The 23,210-nt window shown below is 40.7% G+C and overlaps 1 protein-coding gene across 6 annotated transcripts in view; it reads left to right on the top strand.

Annotated features, from left to right (window-relative positions):
• LOC310724016 (hyccin 2-like) overlaps nt 1-23,210 on the top strand; it is a 69,466-nt gene that overhangs the window by 5,274 nt on the left and 40,982 nt on the right. For 2 of the 6 annotated variants that reach the window (XM_083537759.1, XM_083537757.1), the window contains exon 1: nt 20,185-20,238. The exons of the other annotated variants lie outside the window; for them this stretch is intronic. The gene's annotated coding sequence lies outside the window, so the exon portion shown is untranslated. Of the gene's footprint in view, nt 1-20,184; nt 20,239-23,210 lie in introns of those variants that run through there. 6 annotated transcript variants of the gene reach the window in all.

The raw sequence follows: 23,210 nt of genomic DNA, 5'->3' as shown, positions 1-23,210 counted from the left end.
GAGCGAGACCTGGAACCATCAGCCACTTAGTTCTGTGACTTGATTCTTGTATTCTCATCCCTTCCAAACATGCAAATGGAAAGGAATTGAATGGAAGCCATCATGCTTCAACATGCTCAACATTTAGAACCATATTTCCATTCCCCCCTCCATCTTTTTCCTCTATCTTTCCTACGCTCACTGGGACATTCATGGCAGCAAGCTTGCTGCTGTAATTAGACACTTGATGGATGATCTAGGCCAAGTAGCCGCAATGTTCCTCTGGACCATGTAGTGCAGCAAAGACCTTAGAAATTGGGGATTTCCATTAAGATATTTTGCTAATTAGTTGTTTTAAGTCCTAAAACTGGTTAACAAACAGAAGAAGGAATGCTTACACTGTCAGTATGGCGTGAGATTGTTTTTTGTTTTTTTTGTAATCCTGCTTGCACAGTTAAATCTTGTTTATAATTAAAAATAGCTTGCGCTATTTTCGGTGGAATTTAGCTTGTTGTTCCCAAAACCTCCCAAAATATAAACATGCTACACTGTAATTTGAGCCACAGTCTCTCTGACCTGGCAGGTAATAATTATGAATGAATGTTTGTGTAAAGTCTCAAACAGCCTTATGAACCCAGCCCTGTGGGAGGGGGGGTGGTGTTTGCTTTAAATCTGTTCATTTATATGTAATTACTACTAATATGTAAAATGAATACTAATATGGAATATGGGAGGCAGTAATGGGATCATTAGCACTGCAAAGGTCCAAGAATTGCCCCTCAGTGTGTATGAGTGTGTCTGAGTGTGTGAATGGTGAACTGTGTTAGACTGGTGTCACATCTACAGTCAGGGTGTATTCTTACCTCGTGCCTCGTGTTTCCTAAAATAGGCTTTTGGGTTTACCACATCCCTGGCCAGGAGCAAGGCGATGTATTTTGTGGGTTTCTATTTAAATGGTTTGCTGGTGACCTCTGCCTGCTCTTATCTGGTGAAGTAGATGCAGTTCAGCTTTATAACATTTGCCTGAAATTTTGTTTATAATATATTCATCCATTCATTCATTCATTTTCTCCCGCTTATCCGTAATTCGGGTCACGGGGGCAGCAGTCTAAGCAGGCCCCCGCCTTCGACCGCTGCCCAATCCTCACAGCACCGTCCCTTACGGTCCCTCCTGCAGGTGGTGAGCCCACGGGAAGGCGGCCCCACGTCACTCCGACGTCACGGACCTTGATATTTCCCTCGTAAGGGACCCCTGGAGCATAGAGGGTTAAGGGCCTTGCTCAAGGGCCCGAAGGTGGCAGCTTGGCGATACCGGGGCTTGAACCCCCGACCTTCCGATCGGCAACCCAGCGCCTTAACCGCTGGAGCCACCACTCCCCCCAATATGTTTATAATATAATTAATTTTATATTATATTTATTTTTTTCAATAAATCATTTTGTATTTTTTGACTAATATAAAAAAAAAATCAGCAATTTGCCAGGAGTTCTTTTCACCCATTTTATCTTTTCTATATAGAATCTTTTTATTAATTTTTTTTTAATTTTTTTATATAAATTCATGAAAAAACAGCAATTCAGCGATTTGCTAGGATTTTTTTTTTACCCAATTTCAGCTAACTACTTTTAGCCAGCTCTTTGTAGTCTTGTACAAATTGTGAGTAACTATATGAGATTAAAAAGCATTACACCCTCACAGATCAGCAAGCAATAGGCCCTTAAAAAGATTTACCAGGAGTTTACAAGGATGTAATTTGCATCTGGATACAGGTTGTATAGAGTAGAGGTCCCCAACCACTGGGTGTGGAAGTTCATGCCACTAGGTTGCTAGAGCTTTCTATCGTTTTTTTGAGACACACGAATGTTCCTTTGGTTTATATGCAAAGAAATTAGTTTAAAGCCAGAAATCCACAAGGATTGGACAGCAAATGACTGGAAGAAGGTGTTGGACAGAAAACATGAGAGAAGATGCTAGCAGACTGTCTCTCATCCAGGTATTCTGGTGAAAGGAAAACCGATCCAACATGGCTTCCATTCCGTACTTTTACCGTTGAACACCATGCAATTCCATCTGGACTGCAGCTAACTGGAACCAACTTCACAATTCGAGACAGCGACCCGAGCATACTGTATGTCCGAGCTCTATTTCGAGAGGAAACATTCAGCTGGAGTGTTTGGGATGATAAGGAATGATATGCTCTGCTCTGGGGTGAACCGGGCCGTGAAGAGGCATGGCAAAATATTTCAGTCGAGTATTTTGGAGAAACTACGTGTCCAGATGCCAACTAGCCAGTCAAAATTAAACCGGTCCTCGGTGTACACAAGGTTAGAGACCCCTGGTATTTTTTTCTTCATGCTTCATAAACTGCTGATTAATGAACCTTGTTTTAGTGATCCAAGTAAATACTTAACCATGGCAGCGGTTTAGTGATTTATAGCCTCCCCGACCAATCCGGGTTTAAGTGCAGGCCTCCAGTTGTCGTATGACTTTCTAGCTTGTCAGCATGAGTGTCACCTGATTAGCCGCTGCTAAAACGCCAGCGAGCACGGACACGGAAAAATAAACGTGTGTGTGTGTATATGTGTATATATTTAGTTTATTTCTGTATCGCGTTAAAGCATCAAATCGTTGGTTTTTATGGGTCAGATGCGTTTTATCTCCAACGCTAATTTTGTTGACGTGCGATAAATGCGGCACGCTTTTCCGTTTGACCGTTTTTAATAATAGAAATGAATAAATATAAAAATTAAACAAATTTCTTTACTTCAACGCACATTTATTCACAATGTCCTTTCTTTACTCAGATATTAACAAATAAATAAATCACTAAATAATCCTTTTAATCACCAAACATCTGTTTTCCCGATGCGCCAAGTCTCAAATCTTACACCAAAACCAGCCGTGATGCACACATCCGGCAATCAAAACCGTCCGTGTGGAAACATAGCAAAAAGTTCCGTTTGGTGTCCTGATGATTTAAAACAGCATCAGTATTTGTTCATGCCCTTGTTGATTAGAGTATTAAAAACTCGCCAAGTATAAATTTGAGGTCCCTTTAAAACAGATAAGTGTGCGATTGATCGTTTAACTCATGACAATCATGCGATTAAATATATTATTCAAATGGCAGCCCTAATATAAATATATACACACGTATATATACTTTTTTTATTTCTTTTTTTTCCAAGCAGCCCATCTACAATCTTAAGGCACTTTTACAACCATGAGTCAGAGTTGGAGCCAATTGTAATTATTTTTGGTTTCGCTTGCTATTTGATTTGGACTGGTTTCAGAATGCACATTACTAAATGAACCCAAAGCACAAATATTGCCTTAAGGTTTTGTAGGACTGAATCTGTTCTCATTAAACACATTCATTCATTTCTCATGGAAGAAGCTAAACAAATCTTTGCAGGTACATGTAGAAAGCAAAAGAATTCACCTGAACATTCAGCTAGAGCTCTAAAAAAAAAAAAAAATCATTTTACTGCATATGTTTTGTGAATCACATCCATGTCCTCTATATGGGCAAAGGTATAGGGACACCTGACCTTCCCAGCCATATGTGGCTTTGCTGCAAAGCCAGCTTCATGAAGATATACTTTACATGGGTGAGAGTGGAAGATCTTGATATATATATATATATATATATATATATATATATATATATATATATATATATATATATATATATATATATAATTTTTTATTTTATTAATTTTTTTTTTTTTCCCCCTCAAAAGCACTACTTCATCTACCAAAAAAATGCTAAATGCTACCTATAATACACAGCATTTTTGTTCCTAGTTCTGCAGATGCTGTGTTCTTACCTGCCCATGCGAATCAAGGGACGTGTTTCAAGGTTCAATTTCAACTCTGTAAACATTGCATACATGGTAGTGGAGTGGAGTCGAGTGCAGCAATCCTTCTGGGAAGTGTTTTTCATGAAGGAATGCCAAATTAACTGTCAAGCCATTGATCCGAAGTCTGACTTGAACGTAATAAAAAAAATAACTCCCCCTGTAGTCATTGCTGAAGTAGTAATTGCTTTGTGCTGTCCAGTTTTCTGAAGTGTCTTCAAGTGAGATTTAGTCTTCATCATGAAGAGGATGTATAAATTGGTTAGTGATACTGCATTCCACTATATTTACTATGCCCATATCGAAGCCTTATTAGATGGAAAAAGGGTTCTTTGTGCAGTAGGACTACCTCGGCTCAGTATCATGTTTTGGATGGGCTCAAGTGCTTTATAAGTTTAGCAAGTAAATTATTTAAACCTCCACTATGTAGCCACAAAGTGTTTAGGTCTGGTTATAGTGCTTCATGAGATCAGAAAGAGACACTTTCAGTAAAATCTCCAAAGATCTAGTAGGTATGATGATCTTTATTCATAGACCTGATACCTAATACAGTACCTGTGAGACCCCTGTAAGCTGCATGTAGCACTAAAAATTTACAGTTAAAATAAAAAAAAAAAAAAAAAAAAGCCTTGTTAATTTCTTTATAAAACTCAACACATCAAAATATCCTCATCATATCTTGAGTATAACAGAAACAATTCTCCTTCAATTTTGATTGGATAAACAAAAGTATGAAATTGGAACCTGATTGGCTAAAACATCATGAACCCCCATAGCTGAAATGAAGCTCCAAAGCCGGCTAAAATGCCCGGTGTCCGCAATTTTATTATTTTATTAATTTTTATTTATTTCTTTACTTGTTTATATTTTCTAACACCATAGATTGCTGATGTGAAGCGACAATTTTGTTTGAAAGTTGGTGAAATGTTCTCTTTTTTTTTTTTCTTTTTTTTTTTTTTTTTTTTTCATTCATACATGTACTTGTAACCATATAAAGTATAAAATGTTTAGTCACCGCAATCCCGAGCTCACAGGTCTAAGTAATCTTGCAGTCTTTATGATCACATGACCAGCGAGCTCCCTATATACATTTCCAGACTCCTTGGGCTGTGCAGATTCTATTGCAAATGAATAGGATGCTGATAACGTTCCATGATGCACACCCAAACGTTTTTGTTTTGACAGCGTACCATGTATTATACCGAGTCTTTGTGTGCTTTGGCATGGACTTTGCTCTTGTTTGACTATGGCCGAGCTTTACTGTGTGATGTTTCCATGTTAAACTTTAACCCAACTGTCTACAGTGCTGTCCAACACGGTTTACTCATAAACCAAAACCTCTCTTCGGGCTTCACATGAATGTCAACAAATTTCCCAAGACGCACAAAAAAAAAAAATCATCAATGGGTTCATTGTGCAGTCAGAAACATGACATAATTATGCAGATTGATGCCGTAGCTCATTTTGTGTGTTGTTTTACATGTTGCTGTTTAGGGAATGAGAACGAAAGCACTTCTTCTTCTTCTTTCGGCTGCTCCCATTAGGGGTCGCCACAGCGGATCATCCGTCTCCATACCACCCTGTCCTCTATATCTGCCTCTTTTACACCAACTACCTGCATGTCTTCCCTCAACACATCCATGAACCTCCTCCTTGGCCTTCCTCTTTTCCTCCTACCTGGTGGCTCCATCTTCAGCATTTTTCTACCAATATAATTCATGTCCCTTCTCTGCACATGTCCAAACCATCTCAATCTCGCCTCCCTCACCTTGTCACCAAAACATCCTACATGTGCTGTCCCTCTAATAAACTCATTTCTAATCTTGTCCATCTTCGTCACTCCCAACGAAAACCTCAACATCTTCAGCTCTGCTACCTCCAGCTCCACCTCCTGTCTTTTACTCAATGCCACTGTCTCTAATCCATACAACATCGCAGGTCTCACCACAGTCCTATAAACATTTCCTTTCATTCTTGCAGATACTCTTCTATCACAAATCAGTCCTGTCACTCTTCTCCACCCACTCCACCCTGCCTGCACTCTTTTCTTTACTTCCCTAACACACTCTCCATTACTTTGCACTGTTGACCCCAGGTACCTGAACTCCTCCACCTTCTTCACCTCTTCTCCCTGCAACCGCATCACTCCACTGCCCTCCCTCTCATTCACACACATGTACTCTGTCTTACTCCTACTGACTTTCATTCCCCTTCTCTCCAGCGCATATCTCCACCTCTCCAGGCTCTTCTCAACCTGCTCTCTACTCTCACCACAAATCACAATATCATCTGCAAACATCATAGTCCAGGGAGACTCCTGTCTGACCTCGTCCGTCAACCTGTCCATCACCACTGCAAACAGGAAAGGGCTCAGGGCCGATCCTTGATGCAGTCCAACCTTCACCCTGAACCAGTCTGTCGTACCTACTGCACACTTTACTGCTGTTACACTGTCCTCATACATGTCCTGCACCACCCTCACATACTTCTCTGACACACCTGACTTACTCATACAATACCACAACTCCTCTCTCGGCACCCTGTCGTACGCTTTCTCTAAATCCACAAATACACAATGCAGCTCCTTCTGTCCTTCTCTATACTTCTCCATCAACATCCTCAAAGCAAATAAGGCATCTGTGGTGCTCTTCCTCGGCATGAAACCATACTGTTGCTCACAGATGGTCACCTCTTCTCTCAGCCTGGCTTCCACTACTCTTTCCCATAACTTCATGGTGTGACTGATCAACTTAATTCCCCTGTAGTTACTGCAGGTCTGCACATCTCCCTTATGCTTAAAGATCGGTACCAGCACACTCCTTCTCCATTCCTCAGGCATCCTTTCCCCTTCCAGAATCCTGTTAAACAATCTGGTTAAAAACTCCACTGCCATCTCTCCTAAACATCTCCACGCTTCTACCGGTATGTCATCTGGTCCAACCGACTTTCCATTCTTCATCCTCTTAATCGCTGCTCTCACTTCCTCCTTACTAATCCTATCTACATCCTGCTTCACCAACTCCACATCCTCCAACCTTCTCTCTCTCTGATTTTCCTCATTCATCAGCTGCTCAAAATACTCCCTCCATCTTCTCAACACACTCTCCTCACTAGTCAACACATTTCCCTCTCCATCCTTTATTGCTCTAACTTGCAGTACATCCTTCCCAGCTCGGTCCCTCTGCTTGGCCAATCGGTATAAATTCTTTTCTCCTTCCTTAGTGTCCAACCTCTTATACAGTTCCTCATATGCCTTTTCCTTGGCTTTCGCCACATCCCTTTTAACCTGCTGCCGCATCTCCTTGTACTCCTGCCTACTTTTCTCATCACTCTGTCGATCCCACTTCTGTTTTGCCAATCTCTTTCCCCTAATGCTCTCCTGCACTTCCTCATTCCACCACCACGTCTCCTTGTCTTGCTTTCTATTTCCAGATGTCACACCCAGTACTTTTCTAGCTGCCTCCCTCATCACTCCTGCAGTAGTTGCCCAATCATCCGGCACCTCTTCACCACCACCAAGCCCCTGTCTGACCTCTTCCCTGAACCTCACACTACACTCTTCCTCCTTCAGTTTCCACCATCTTATTCTTCTTTCAAACCTTACTTTCCTCCTCTTCTTCTTCGCCTCCAAAACCATCCTACAGACCACCATCCGATGCTGTCTAGCTACACTGTCCCCCGCCAACACCTTACAGTCTCCAATCTCCTTCAGGTTGCATCTCCTACACAGAAGATAATCCACCTGTGTGCACCTTCCTCCACTCTTATACGTCACCCTATGATCCTCCTTCTTCTTAAAATACGTGTTCACCACTGCCATTTCCATCCTTTTAGCAAAATCTACCACCATCTGCCCTTCCACATTCCTCTCCTTAAAACCATACCTACCCATCACCTCCTCATCACCTCTGTTCCCTTCACCTACATGCCCATTAAAGTCTGCCCCAATCACCAATCGTTCTTTCCTAGGTACACCATCTACCACTTCATCTAATTCACTCCAGAATCTTTCTTTCTCCTCCATCTCACAGCCAACTTGTGGAGCATAGGCACTAATGACATTTATCATCATCCCTTCAACTTCCACCTTCACGATCATCACCCTATCAGAAACTCTCTTCACCTCCACTACACTCTTACTGTACGCTTCCTTCAGAATCACCCCTACACCATTTCTCTTCCCATCCACACCATAATAAAACAGTTTAAACCCACCTCCAATGTTCCTGGCCTTACTCCCTTTCCACTTGGTCTCCTGAACACACAACACATCTACCTTTCTCCTCTCCATCATATCAGCTATCTCGCTCCCTTTACCCGTCATAGTACCAACATTTAAAGTACCAACCCGAACCTCTACTCTCCTACACTGCTCCTTTTCCTGCCGTCTCTGTAGACGCCTTCCTCCTCTCCTTCTCCTCCTTCGGCCAACAGTAGCCCAATTTCCACCGGTACCCTGTCGGCTAACGATACCTGTGGCGGTCGTTGTTAACCCGGGCCTCGACCGATCCGGTATGAAATTCTCATTTGTGATCCGCATATTTGATTTGGCACATGTTTTACGCTGGATGCCCTTCCTAACGCAACCCTCCCCATTTACCCGGGCTTGGGACCGGCACTAAGAGTACACTGGCTTGTGCCCCCCTAATGGCTGGGTTAATGAGAACGAAAGCACAATCTGTACTAATTAATCACTAGCCTTTATTGAATCCAATGGTTTATTACAGCAGTGCAGTAAAGTGTTTAAAAAAAAAAACCCTGCTCTTGGAGTCTGGGATCTTACTTCCTTTTCTTGTTTCAGGCCTATACCCTAGGGGAAAAAGTACACTCTTTTTGAGATCGAAAGTTTTACGAATCAGGACATAACAAAATAAAATCATCTGGTCTGCGGCAGGTTTTAGAATTAGGTAAATGAAAACCTATGACACTGTGTCATTATTTGGTTTACAAAAAATAAGCCAAAATGGACAGCATGTGTAAAAGATCAAGTCCACCCTTCCTATTTCCATAGGATTTAAGAGGCTCAGTAGGAGCTAGGTGCTGCTCATCAAATGTATTAGTTAATCATCAGCGGTTTGCTACTGTAGTCTGAAGCTTTGAAGTGTGTTCACACAATGCCAAGAAGGAAAGCAATAATCATCAAGCAATTGTTTTCGCCTTTTCCAAACAATCGAAAATCCCTCATTTTACAATGAGGAATAGAAAGTCGCAAGTGGAAAGCCAGTAATAAAACTTCAATCCAAATCTATAAAAACAACACATTCATGTGGAGTTTATAAATCATTACTTTTTTTTTTTAATGAAATTTAGTTACTAAATTTGTCTGAATCTAACAGACCTTTAAAAGCATTCGCTTGACTAATATTCACCTTCATTCATGCTAATGCTACTGCTAATTGGGAGCTGCTGTTCCTTGTGCCAGACCTGAACCATGAGTATTGTTTATAAGACTTTGGAGACTCCAGCAGAAAAGAAAAAACATTCATTGGGTTAAACAATTCAAATGAACACAGCAGGATATTAAAAGTTTAGAAAAAACACCAGGTAACTTTTTTTTTTTTTTCTTCTCAAATACTCAGCCTGACCGGAGTAGATCATGATGCGATCTTTTGCCACTGTATCCCATCCACCACCATGCATTCTGAGGCGTTGCTGTCAAGTTCTTGTCTGAATGCTCTCCATTAATCTCTCTCATTAATGCATAATTCCCACACTTGCACTTATTGGATGTTTTTTGTTTGCTGCACCATTTTAAGGAGTGTTTTGTCTGAAAATCTCATGAGGGACATTATTTTTTTTTCTGGTTATGATGTTTGGTCTGGATGATTGTGTCATTATGATTCCGCCTACTGTGCTGCTGCTACTACATGAATAAGTGGGTGTAAGTGCTAAGAGTCTCGATCGCTTCAGCGTTTGAACCGTGTTGTTGTGAACCCTCTAAATTAGCACCAGACCAGTTCGCTTCTCTTGACTAATCCCAGATTTACCGATTTGGTAGTCTTCAGGTTAAGTCAGGAACTTTACACAAGACCCTTTAGCAACTAAACATTTCCTCTTTCTCCTACTCTTTTGTTTATTTACTTCACTATATTGCGTCATTCTGATATTGTTGTTGTTGTTTTTTTTATTTTTTTTTTTTATGTTAGATTCCCTCGAGACCGTTTAGCGTCTCCTGATCCAGGCGCCGAGTCGGAAAGATGTAGCGGGTAGTAATGTAATTGAGGAAACGCTCTTTTATCTTGTGTATATCTCAGGATCTGAGGTTTCAGCGTTTGCAGCCATCGGCAGGTCTTTCTTTTTCCCCAGGTTCAGCATTTTCCTCTGGCCCTTTTAGGTTTTGTGTTGTTTTTTTTGTTTTTTTTTGGACCATCTTCTGCAGTTCAAGGTGCTCCATTGTTCGTGGAGCTTTGAAAGTTTGTGGGGTTCAGCACTTCCTGCTCCGGTTTTCTGCAGAGGAAGGAGAAAGACATACAGAGTCAGCACCTCTCCCTTCCATTTTCTCACTCATTCCCTCTCTCCACCTCCCTCTGTAACGTTATAACGGTTCATTCCAACAATGGTGAAAACAGATTGGCTGTTTATGGATGTGAATGAAAATGCTGATGCGGCAGGTTTTTACTGTTTGTGTCAATGCTACTCAGCTCTTCTTAATACAACAGGTAGATTTCCTACTCTTTTAGGGAGAGCTTGAGGGACTTTTTGTATGTACGTCGTTAACGTTCATTTATCCATAAACAACTTCACACCTTTTTCAAGGTGTTTAGAGGAACATCCTTTAGATTATATGATCACTTAATGTAGTAACGATGAGCACCGTTCAGAGGTAAACCTCTCCAAGAATTCAGCCACTCAGCGATTCGGATCTCCTACTCCGCGGATCCCTCGAGGAATTCAAATACAAAAAAAATACAAATAGTTTTATTTATTTCACTACAAATGAAGCAACTTGTTTCCCCACGGACCGTTATTACCGACGCACCACCCGCTAATCACCGCAGAATGAAAAAGTTTGGGGTCGTTTCAAACTGAAACGCGAAGAGAACAGCGTGCAGCGCATTTACCGTGTTTGAAGTCATTTGGAATTAAGTTTTATATATATATATAAATTTGCTAGATTGTATTTGCATTTTGTTTTAATATGGCAGTTAAACGCACTAAACGGGTTTAGTTTCCACAGATATTCTTGTATGCAATTTTTAGCAATAAAAATGTAAATTTTTCGAAAAAAGGAGACAAACGACTTGTTCATTTTAAGAGACCCGTCTAATTTTTTTTCTCTTATTTAGTGTTGCTCTTGTACGAAGAAAAAGTACTACTTATCCGATTAATCGGTGGAACTACGGAGAGAATACTGATGAGCGCAATCGGATCGGTCCAAACGGATTGAAAACGAATTGCGAGCTTTCTTTTATTAGACATTGTGTTGAGTCAGACAGATGATGTCGGGATTTTGATGATGTCGGGATTTATCGGTTTTATTTAAAGCGTTAGCGTGCACAGGTGTTGTGTCTGCTGAAGAAGAAGAATGTAGCTTGCGAGAGAGAAAGAGAAAGTGGGAAAGAGCCAAATATAGCCATGATCTTCCCCTGCCTCATTACTCTAGGCCTAGAGATGATAACAGCTCAGTCACTGGGGACTGTAATGGAATAATCCTAAATTGTACTGTGTGTGTGTGTGTGTGTGTGTGTGTGTGTGTGTGTGTGTGTGTGTGTGTGTATTTGTGGGGGGGGCTTTTGAGCTGCGTTACACACTATGGTAATCTATGGTACAGATCCTGTTCCTTGTTGTGTCTGTGAGCAAGAATGGGGCTGTGGTATTCAGTTGCAGCAGAGGAAACTGAGGAAGGAGAGAATCTCTCTCTCTCTTTCTTTCTCTAAGCGTTTTTTTTTTTTTTCTGATTGGATCATTGACCTGTCGTCTACTATATAAGAGGCCGAGCATGCTCGTGCTCGTACTCATGCTCCTACAGGAATCCCAGAAGCAATTATTTTTTTTGTTTTTCTTAGCAGGGATTTATTGATTTATAAATCATTTTTAACATGTACACGAGAGCGCTTTTGCCACGCATCAGTTTTGCTATAATGAAATGGGGTCTGATTTTGGAGTACGGCGTTCGAAGTATCTCGGTACTTCAAATGAATGAATGTCGCCCAAATTCGATGCCAGTGAGCAGCTAACCTTCACCTTCTAACCCTTCTACCATGGCGCTGTTAAATTCTTCATTCCGATTGGCCAGAATGTGTATAGCAGAAGCTCAGAAAAGGAAAGAAATGGCGAATCGAACTCTATCTGCAGCGACGCGTGGTGTTTAAACGAATTGTCCATCGCATGACTATCGATTTTGTCGGAAATGTCAGGTTTGGAAGGAGTCTCCAGTTTAGGTGCATTGTGTAGCGGTCAGAGGTACGGTATAAGCTTGAAATCACCAAGTTGAACAGCGTGAGAAAAGCATGAGAATAGAAATCCTTGTGGCTTCCTAAATAACCAGGAACCATAAAACCTATGTCTAGTAATAGCCATGCTGTATATACGCTACCCAGGCTGTTACTGGTAACCGTAATGTCGCAGTGATTGTGTTCAAGGTTGTGTTAGGCTTGTTTGTTTGTTTGTTTGTTTGGATATTTAATTCTGTAATTTCTTACATACTCGCAAAGCTCATGTAGTGATCCTGTTCTTGACAATGTCTCATTGTGCCTAATTGAGACATTCATCTTTTGCCATAGATGTATACAGTGTATAGTGTATTTGCAGGTACAGGAACCTGTTCCTAATGGTTACAGGATTCTAACTGTACATTAGCAAATAAACGATGACTGCTGTGGAGTGCAAGAGGAGTAAAACACTCTTGGGCCGTGTTATAGGAAAAAGAATCCACTTCAGGGTGGTGACTGTGGGAAGGGGAAGTGGAAGCTCAGTGGTTAAGCCACTGGGTTACTGATCGGAAGGTCGGAGGTTCAGTACATGTAGGGCACTAGGTAGTGTGTACAAGCAATCCTGCATTCACCATGACAACGTACAGCCGACACTCTCCTAACCGCCTAATGCACAACAAAAGTCTTCTCCTGCTTGTCCCTTAGTCACATCTGGACTCGGCCTCCATCAGTGCCATTCAGCAGGGCTATTTCTGCCATGACACACACACACACTGAAATCAGCAGAGAGAAGAGGAATGGAATTGACACCGAGTGAGAGTGGAGAGAAAGAGAGAGATTTACTAGAGCCTGTGACCTGCCGCGAGTTCAATAATTAATGGCTCACTGGATGGTAGACGCCGAGGCCGACCTTGAAACGTTCTCAGGCCCGAGTCGTGGCAGCGTGAGGCTGGAAAACCGGACCCGATTTTCAACATTACTTTTTTTTTTTTTCTTAAAGGGAGATTTGCAGGAAAAAAAAATTTTCACAGAAGTGAAAACGTAGGGACTCCACCTCTGGTTCAGATACACCAGGTCCTAGTAATGAGGTTGAATTGAATTTCAAGCGAATCGTTATGGATCGTGCTTTTCCATGAGGCCGGTCCTGTGGGGAATATTTGGTGCCAGTTCAATAGGGCTTTTACTGATTGCTTTGTGCAAATTGAAAAAGGGAAAAAAATAAAAGAGAGAAACTAACAACAACAACAAAAACAAAAAAAAAAGCACAAATGAGATCCATTTAGCACTTTCAATTATTACGACAAACTCAATTGTGTGTGCGTAAGCAGTCCTGAAAGCTCCAAGCCTCAAATCCAGCAACGTCAATTACCTCTGTCTTCCAGTCGGAGTCAGTGGGTGGAGACTTCCTGTGTGGGTTTTCTATTTTAGGATTTTGGTGGCGAGTGGGCAAAAGGATTCTGTATATATGGCGTGTGTAAACCCGGTTGAAGCAGAGGAGGCGGAGATGTTCTCCGCTTACTATCAGTAATAAAACATCATTAGGCACGAGATGGAATTTCATGTTATTTCATCGTCTTATCCCGTGTAACTCCTTGCATTTCATTTCTATGTAAAATTCATTATAAGCACTAGTTTTTTGTCTTTAGAATTGCATAGGTAGCAGCATCTAGAGCCTGTGTTTTTTTTTTATTTATTAACTCCCGTTTGCTGCACTTGATGAAGTCACACTCGCCTCCCTAAATGAATCAGAACCACGTCGTGTGTAATTTTAGAGGTATGAGGCAATAGCTATCAAGGTTCAATAGAAATCATAATTTATTTTTTATTTTTTCCTCTTAAAATGATCTGAATGAGAGTGATGTAGTTGTGTTTTTATAAATGATGGATTTTTAACTGCTGTAAAAGTGCTGATGGTGCAGTTTTTTAAGTATACTTTTAGTCCCTTATGGCTGTAAAGTACAATACATCATCTTTTGCTTGTTGTCTGGTTTCTCTCAAGGTTCCTTCCTCATTTCACCTCAGGTGTTTTTTATTTTATTTTATTTTTTATTTTATTAATTTTTTTATTTTTTTGCCACAGTGACCATTGTTCATCAGGGATACATTTTAAAATGATAAGGAACAAACGTATACATAAAAAAAAACTATCTCTTTAGAGCTGGTTTAAGGCCATGTTCATTGTTTAAAAAGGCTGTAGAAATAAAACGAATTATTTGATTCTCTATTCAAATCTCCACTCGCTTCAATGTATTTACATGAATCAGATCCAGGAGTGTTTTTTTTTTTTTTTTTTTATATAAAAAAATTATTATAATAACATTTAAACATTTATGTAAATAAATACAACAAAAAAGATTAATTTTTATTTGAAAATCGATAGTGAAGAGAATTGACCATCTCTCCACTCCAAACTTATTATATGTCTTGATGAAGGCAGGGAATTGCTGCTGGCTCATATCTCCAGGGTTTGATCTAATACTTGGGTTTCACAGGATCTCAGGGTTTCCCAACTCCGTGAAGAATGCTGGTAGATGCATTGCCCCCTCTCAGATGTCCTCGAATGAGTGTGTGAAAGTCTAGTGAACTAGTGAACGCCTCACACTGGGGTCATAAGCTGTGCGTTAAGGTCACGCCCCGTATTTCACATTTTTAATGATTGAGTCCTGCTAATGTTGATCTGTTATTGTGTGTGTGTGTGTGTGTGTGTGTGTGTGTGTGTGTGTGTGTGTGTGTGTGTGTGTGTGTGTGTGTGTGTGTGTGTGTGTGTGTGTGTGAGAGAGAGAGAGTGGTCTTAGTAACTTCCCATGCAATCCAAAATGGTTTAAAACCCTACATGTACTATTTAGATCCGGTCATGTCAACTGGGGCAATGCAGCATACACACAGCTATACAAAGGTGGAGACGTCACCACATCTGGTTTATAGATCTCCTTTAAACATCCGTTCCTGGCTTTTAGGAGGCTTGTCTGAATCTCGCTCTTCCTCTTTACAAGCAGCAACTGTAGACTTTAAATTGGTTTCTTTATTGACAATTGAAACATATTTCAATTAGGCAAACTTTCTCGCGTCATTGCATACCAACGTGAAGCAATGAGGCAGAACACCATTGCTTTAATGGAATGGAGGTGTTGTATATGCTGCAGTCTGAACGCTAGTGGAAACCTTTCCTCATAGCAGCATGTATACGGATTAACACATCGATGTTGTCCCGTCCCATGCATGCGATTTATCCAGACCCACCTGTATTACTACACTGTTTAAGAAACATATGTAATAACCCTTTTTATTTTATTTTATTTTATATATATATACACACAGTGAGGAAAAGAAGTATTTGAACACCCTGCTATTTTGCAAGTTCTCCCACTTAGAAATCATGGAGGGGTCTGAAATTGTCATCGTAGGTGCATGTCCACTGTGAGATACATAATCTAAAAAAATAAATCCAGAAATCACAATGTATGATTTTTTTAACTATTTATTTGTATGATACAGCTGCAAATAAGTATTTACAGAGGTCAAACGTTTCCTGTAGTTTTTCACCAGGTTTGCACACACTGCAGGAGATATTTTGGCCCACTCCTCCACACAGATTTTCTCTAGATCAGTCGGGTTTCTGGCCTGTCGCTGAGAAACATTGAGATTGAGCTCCCTCCAAAGATTCTGTATTGGGTTTAGGTCTGGAGACTGGCTAGGCCACTCCAGAACCTTGATATGCTTCTTACAGAGCCACTCCTTGGTTATCCTGGCTGTGAAGCTTCATGTCATTGTCATGTTGGAAGATCCAGCCTCGACCCATCTTCAATGCTCTAACTGAGGGAAGGAGGTTGTTCCCCAAAATCTCGCAATACATGGCCCCGGTCATCCTCTCCTTAATACAGTGCAGTCGCCCTGTCCCATGTGCAGAGAAACACCCCCAAAGCATTATGCTACCACCCCCACGCTTCACAGAAGGGATGGTGTTCTTGGGATGGTACTCATCATTCTTCTTCCTCCAAACACGTTTAGTGGAATTATGACCCAAAAGTTCTATTTTGGTCTCATCTGACCACATGACTTTCTCCCATGACTCCTCTGGATCATCCAAATGGTCATTGGCAAACTTAAGATGTGCCTGGACATGTGCTGGTTTAAGCAGGGGAACCTTCCGTGCCATGCATGATTTCAAACCATGACGTCTTAGTGTATTACCAACAGTAACCTTGGAAACGGTGGTCCCAGCTCTTTTCAGGTCATTGACCAGCTCCTCCCGTGTAGTTCTGGGCTGATTTCTCACCTTCCTTAGGATCATTGAGACCCCACGAGGTGAGATCTTGCATGGAGCCCCAGTCCGAGGGAGATTGACAGTCATGTTTAGCTTGTAACGACCTCAAACAGGTGCATCTAATTTAGGATAATAAATGTAGTGGAGGTGGAGATTTTAAAGGCAGACTAACAGGTCTTTGAGGGTCAGAATTCTAGCTGATAGACAGGTGTTCAAATACTTATTTGCAGATTTATTTGCACTTATTTAAAAATCATATATTGTGATTTTTCTGGATTTCTTTTTTTTTAGATTATGTCTCTCACAGTGGACATGCACCTACGATGACAATTTCAGACCCCTCCATGATTTCTAAGTGGGAGAACTTGCAAAATAGCAGTGTGTTCAAATACTTATTTCTCACTGTATATAATGTATATATGTGTATATATATATATATGTGTGTGTGTGTGTGTGTGTGTGTGTGTGTGTGTGTGTGTGTGTGTGTGTGTGTATATATATATATATATATATGTATGTATATGTATGTATATATGTGTGTCTGTATCCTAAACCAAGCAAAATATTCACTGGAAACTATTATTTAGTAAATAACTTTATTAATTTGTATCGTCTCATGAAGCCTGTGTCAGAATATGGTTCATGACGTGGCTTTTGTGCATCATCTCGTGCTTCTTATATCCAGTATTTTATCTTTTATCTTGATACAATTTGATTTCTGTTTATGAGCTCAATTCTGTTCTTCCACTCTGTTCTCCCACTCGGATTTCCTCTGTTCTCCCACTCTGTTCTCCCACTCGGATTTCCCCTGTTCTCCCACTCAGATTTCTCACTCTGTTATCCCACATGGATTTCCTTTGTTCTCCCACTCTGATGTTCCACTTTGTTCTCCCACTCGGATTTCCCTTGTTCTCCCACTCTGTTCTCCCACTTGGATTTCCCTTGTTCTCCCACTCGGATTTCTCACTTTGTTATCCCACATGGATTTCCTTTGTTTTCCCACTCTGATCCCCCACTCTGTTCTCCCACTCTGATTTCTCACTTTGTTTCCCACTCAGATCTCCCACTTTGATTTCCTCTGATTCCCACTCAGATCTCCCACTTTGATTTCCTCTGATCTCCCACTCAGATCTCCCACTATGATTTCCTCTGATCTCCCACTCTGTTCTCCCATTTTGATTTCCTCTGTTCTCCCACTCCGATTTCATCTGATCTCCCACTCTGATCTCCCATTTTGATTTCCTCTGATTCCCACTCAGATATCCCACTATGATTTTCTCTGATCTCCCACTCTGTTCTCCCACTCTGATTTCCTCTGTTCTTCCACTCAGATCTCCCACTCTGATTTCCTCTGATCTCCTCTGTTCTAGCACTCTCGATCTCCCACTCTGATTTCCTCTGATCTCCTCTGTTCTAGCACTCTCGATCTCCCTCTCTGATTCCCACTGTGATTTGCCACTCGATTCTGGAGTCGATGCAGTTGATACACATTAAGTACAAATACTATTTGCAGACATGTTTCTAAAACTGTAGAGGAAACACCCGGTTACAAATAGGGAAGGTATATAAAAAAAAAATTAAATAAAAAAAAACATTTTATTTTTGGTCCATATGGGTAGAGACGTCCCACCGTTCTGTTTGTTAAGCACCCGAAATTCTTTCGTTCCGCAAGCTTTTTCTGTTCCGACACTAACGCCATCATTTCCTGTGTGTTATTAAGCAGTCCTTTAATAAACAAATGTTCATTGGCCACAAACGTCAGAATGCAGTGAAGCTACAGGAGTTGCACAGAAAATGTAGCCTGTCAGAGATCCATGAGTTGACCTCAGTATTAGTGTGAATGCTGAAGCTTTGGAAGATGATTTGTTTTGAAGGAAAATCCCTTTCAAACTGTCCTTGTCACGAGGTTCAGACGCTCATCACGTCGCTTCCAGCACATGACTACCGAGATCGTTCAACAGGACTCAGTCATCAGTCAGCTACGCATGGCTGCTCCGTCATAACTTTCGTTCACCTGTGTTTGGCTAGTGATTACGGAGCCGCATTATGTCCCGTGATAAACAGGAAGCTGTTGCATGTGTCCCAGCGCTGCGACTTCCAGAGGAAAGACGCTGTCGAAGGGTGGTCCTTTTGTTCTCCGCCTTATTTGTGCTTAGCCATAGCCACAAATAACCAACAATGAGACCGGCGTCGATTGAGCTGCTTTTGTGTTCGAGTGTGGAAAGTACAAACCTGGGTGGGTTACTACATCCGTACACAATACCTCATTTATTTATTCAGCGGTTTTATTGTCCTTTATTTTCCGTCCATTACAACAGGGATCTTTTTAAAATAGCAACACGAAGAGGACCGAAAGGTCCTCGATCAGAGACCGAGACAGCCCTTTTGACGTTTCAGCAAAAGCCGTCCATGTTTAGTTTAGAGACTTGAAATGGAAGGAACGAAAAGCATGCCTTTTTTTTTTTTTTCTTTCTTTACAAACATATCAGAAACAAGTTCATTCTTGTATGTAAGCTAAACCAGGCATCTTACCATGTGATGAAGCAGGGGGAAGGTCATTTACTCGGTGTAAAGTAGAAGCCTTTGAAACAATTTTAGACCCTACATTTAGGTTTTTTTTTTTTTTTATGTTTTTATTAAATAGCTAGTCATATTTGTCTTTATTTCTATATTCCATTCAGTTGAAATGGCAAAGTTGAATCAAATGTGTTTGTCCTATTCGAATGAACGTTTTTAAGCGATTTCTAAAATTGCAGTAACTCGATGTCAATATTACAAATATATACATTGACAGTGTTTTGTATTTATACAGCTGAGGAGTTGAGTTTTAAGGGGCCTCGTTCGAGGGCCCAGCATTGGCAGCTTGGCGGAGGTGGGATTTAAACTTTCGTGTTTGATGTCCAACATTTCAACCGCATTGTGGCGGCAGGGGTGTAACTGAGCGGTGTGGAGGAGGGTCAAACCAACAGGCTTCAAGTGATGATTGGTACCTTTTTGTTTTTATTTACACCAGTCTTCTTCTTGGCGGTTCTTTGTGAATTCACACACACAATGTTCTTCAGAACACACTATGCTATGCTATGAATGAGTCGCAATTGTTTCCAGTTTGGTATTTGAGCCCTATTGTGTCGGCTACACCCTTTAATGTTTTAGGAAGATGAAGTGGTGTAACATCGTGAGTCATTTAACTGCCCTTGACTCGAATGGAAAGCATGCCGTTGGGTTTTCCTTATCTGTGTTCGGGGGGATTCCTTGGCACTATCTGCCTTGGTCAATGTTGTGGCTTTGTTACAGTGGCTCTGGTGAAAGATATCGGGTTTTTCACCAGAGCCGTTAACGATCATGCTCCAACAGTATCTCACTGCTTATACAGCATATTCGACCCTCTGACTAACATTTCCTGTTCCTTTTTTTTTCTTCCCCACTGTATTATTCTACTTTAAATAGATCCGATTAGCGGTTGATTAGATGTCACCTAGCAATCACCTAGCATGGGATACTAGAACCTTCTGTTTGGCTTGACATTTTTTATTATATATATATTTTTTTATCTTCTGATTATGTGCAATGCTAGAATTATCTGGGACGAGCAGATTTTATATCCGTAATTTCTGTTTCATGGTAAGAAGCGAGAAATAATACAAACTCATTGTGATAAGTATAGTTAATATATAATGGTTTTTATTTATTTGGGGTTTTTTTTATTCAGGATTCATTCACCTGCCGCACTACACACATCAGCTGAGGTCCGATCTGTTTGGTGGTAGGTGGATTCATGAGAGATTTTTCAAAATAAAAGTGTAAAAACATTTTTTTTTATTATTTATTTATTTATTTTTTTCCCCCCAGATACTACAAAATAAAAAGCAAAGCTTTGATTTCACTTTTTTTGCTTTGACAGTTAAATATATCAAGAGAGAAACAAGATACTTAAAAAATGTACCTTATTAGGTCTAGAAAGATTAAGGAAAAGTGTAGACGTCCATAGGAAAATGTGGTGTCAGCAGCTTAGAAAGCGGTACCAGGAAATTGTATTGTGTCTCAAGTATTGGGACACCTGACTTTTCCAGCCATCTGTGGTTCAGCCCCAAATTGTTTACACGAAACGTCTGGTTGTGATCCGAACCTGCTCCAGCATGACAACGCCCATGCGCACAAAGCCACCTCCATGAAGATATGGTGTACATGGGTTGATTGAAAGATCTCCTGCTATAGAGATTTAACCTCAACCCTATAGAACACCCTTGCAATGAATTAGAGCACTGAATCCTGACCCCATGCTTCCTCACCTCACCTACATCATCAACATGAATGAGCACAAATCTCCACCAGCACACTCAAAACAATCTAGTGGAACACCTTCCCAGAAGAAAGGAGAGAAAAGCACATTTTCATCCATATAGTGTATATCAGGTCAGAGAACCTGATCTAAGCTTATCACAGTCCAGCATTACAGGTTAATCCCAAAAGCATTGATGTTACTGTACTGCATCCCCAATTCATTTTCTTTATTTATTTCGATGTACAATTTCTTTTATTTGTTTAACTGGATTTTGTACCGCACTATAATACTAAGCCAAGAGTCTTTTTTTTTTCTTTTCCCAGCCAAAAGATAGTCCCCTTTGAAATGTATTGTAGCTCGAGCACATCGCTGCAGGCTCTAGATTAATGCGCCCGCAGTGCTTTGGAAACATCTGCCAAGAATCCATTAGGCAAAACTCTTTTCTCTTTTTATTAGACAGCAGTGCCAGATTTGTACATTTCTCCCGCTTTGGGTTTTCGGCCCGGCCCAGCGCAAGCGCTAGTCTCCTTCTTGCGGGAGGGGTGAAAGCAAGTGCATGAGTCATTTGAGACGACCGTGCTGTTTCCGAAATGAAAATTACAGGCCCGAAGCCATAAAGTGCAACGAGGGATACAGGACTGTCTTTCAGATTCGCTAATCGAGCTTATAGTATCATTTTTCACTCATTCATCGGCACTGAGACGCGATCGTCTGGTTCGATCGGAGGTGTTTTAAGCACAGACCGAGCATCAGACCACCGGATTGGCCTTTATATTATTATTGATCGCTTTGCATTCCCATCCATCCATCCTGATATTCTCAAACCAGCCCATTTGGCACCAACACCTATAGTCACCTGGAACACACTTTATCCTCATTCTGATATTCGATGGATGATTTGAATGCAACACTTTGCTGCCGTGTGATTGGCTGATTAAATAATAACATAGCTAGCTAGATGTTTAAGCATAGCGCTCAAAACTATGAGGGGGGGGGGGGGTACTGTAACACAACAGTTTATAGACTCAAGCAGTAAAAATATCTTATACATTCAACCCTCTAAAACTTTGTAACTCCCTCCTATTGTACCTCTCTGGTTTATTATGGTTTGCCCCCCATGGTGTTGTGGGTGGGGTAATTACAGCCTGTGCCAAAATATATACACCAGTGTTTTCTAACAGATTTGTGTTGGCAAACATCGTATACCGCAGCAGTCAGTGCACTGGTATTTACTTTCTTGAGGCTTACACTGAGGCAGTTTGTCTTTGTACAAACGATTGACTGTAAATAGATTTTATAGAATGAAGATTACAAAAAGGATATAAATCTATTAGAAATGTACGCACATGCATATGAACACACACACACACAGTGCGTGCTTGCTTATGTATACATTGGACTTACAAGTGACGAGTAGAGCTGGGCAATGCTTTATGTTATAAATTTAGTGGCACAACTGTTTTACTTAAAGAATAAAATTTTATTAAAGAATAAAATTTGTTGAAAATTAAATACCAATATAATTACATGTATTTTTAATTAATTTTTTATTTATAGGTCTGTGGTGAGACCTGCGATGTTGTATGGTTTAGAGACAGTGGCATTGAGTAGAAGACAGGAGGTGGAGCTGGAGGTAGCAGAGCTGAAGATGTTGAGGTTTTCGTTGGGAGTGACGACGATGGACAAGATTAGAAATGAGTTTATTAGAGGGACAGCACATGTAGGACCTTTTTGAGACAAGGTGAGGGAGGCGAGTTTGAGATGGTTTGTGAGGAGGTTTATGGATGTGGTGAAGGAAGACATGCAGGTTGAAAGAGGCAGATGTAGAGGACAGGGGGGTATGAAGACAGATGATCCGCTGTGGCGACCCCTAATGGGAGACGCCGAAATTAGAAGATATTTACAATTATTTATTTAGAATTATAACCCGACTGAAAGGAGCCGATTTTTTATTTTGTACTTCATAGTTGAAATTTTTGAAGGTTTCTTCCATTACAGTGTTTTGTTTTTTTTACATTTGTTAATATTTCTGTCTGTCTGTCTGTTTAGCTATCTATTTATAATTTTGTAGACACTTCTTTTTAATGCTGTACTACTGTATTAATGGCAGTTTATTGGTAAAGCTATAGATCATGATACACACTGCAGAAATGTTTTTATCATATTGCCCACCCCTTCCATTGTGTTGTTATCTGACACTATATGGACAAGTTTGAGGACACCTCAATGTGCATCTCATTCCACATTTAGTCCCCATTTGCTGTTAAAGTAACCTCCACTCTTCTGGCAAGATGTTTCACTAGGTTTTGGAGTGTGCTTGTGGAGATTTGTGCTCATTCAGCCACTAGAGCATTAGTAATATCAGGTACTGATGTACTGTAGGTGAGGAGGCCTGGGGTGCAGTCAGCATTTTAATTCCTCCCAAATGTGTTCAGGTTGAGGCCAGAGCTGTA

Source organism: Silurus aristotelis (genome assembly GCF_946808225.1).
Source record: "Silurus aristotelis genome assembly, chromosome: 3".
NCBI classification, from domain to species: domain Eukaryota; kingdom Metazoa; phylum Chordata; class Actinopteri; order Siluriformes; family Siluridae; genus Silurus; species Silurus aristotelis.
The sequence above is the reverse complement of the archived record's forward strand: the minus strand, read 5'-3'. Positions and strand labels throughout refer to the sequence as shown.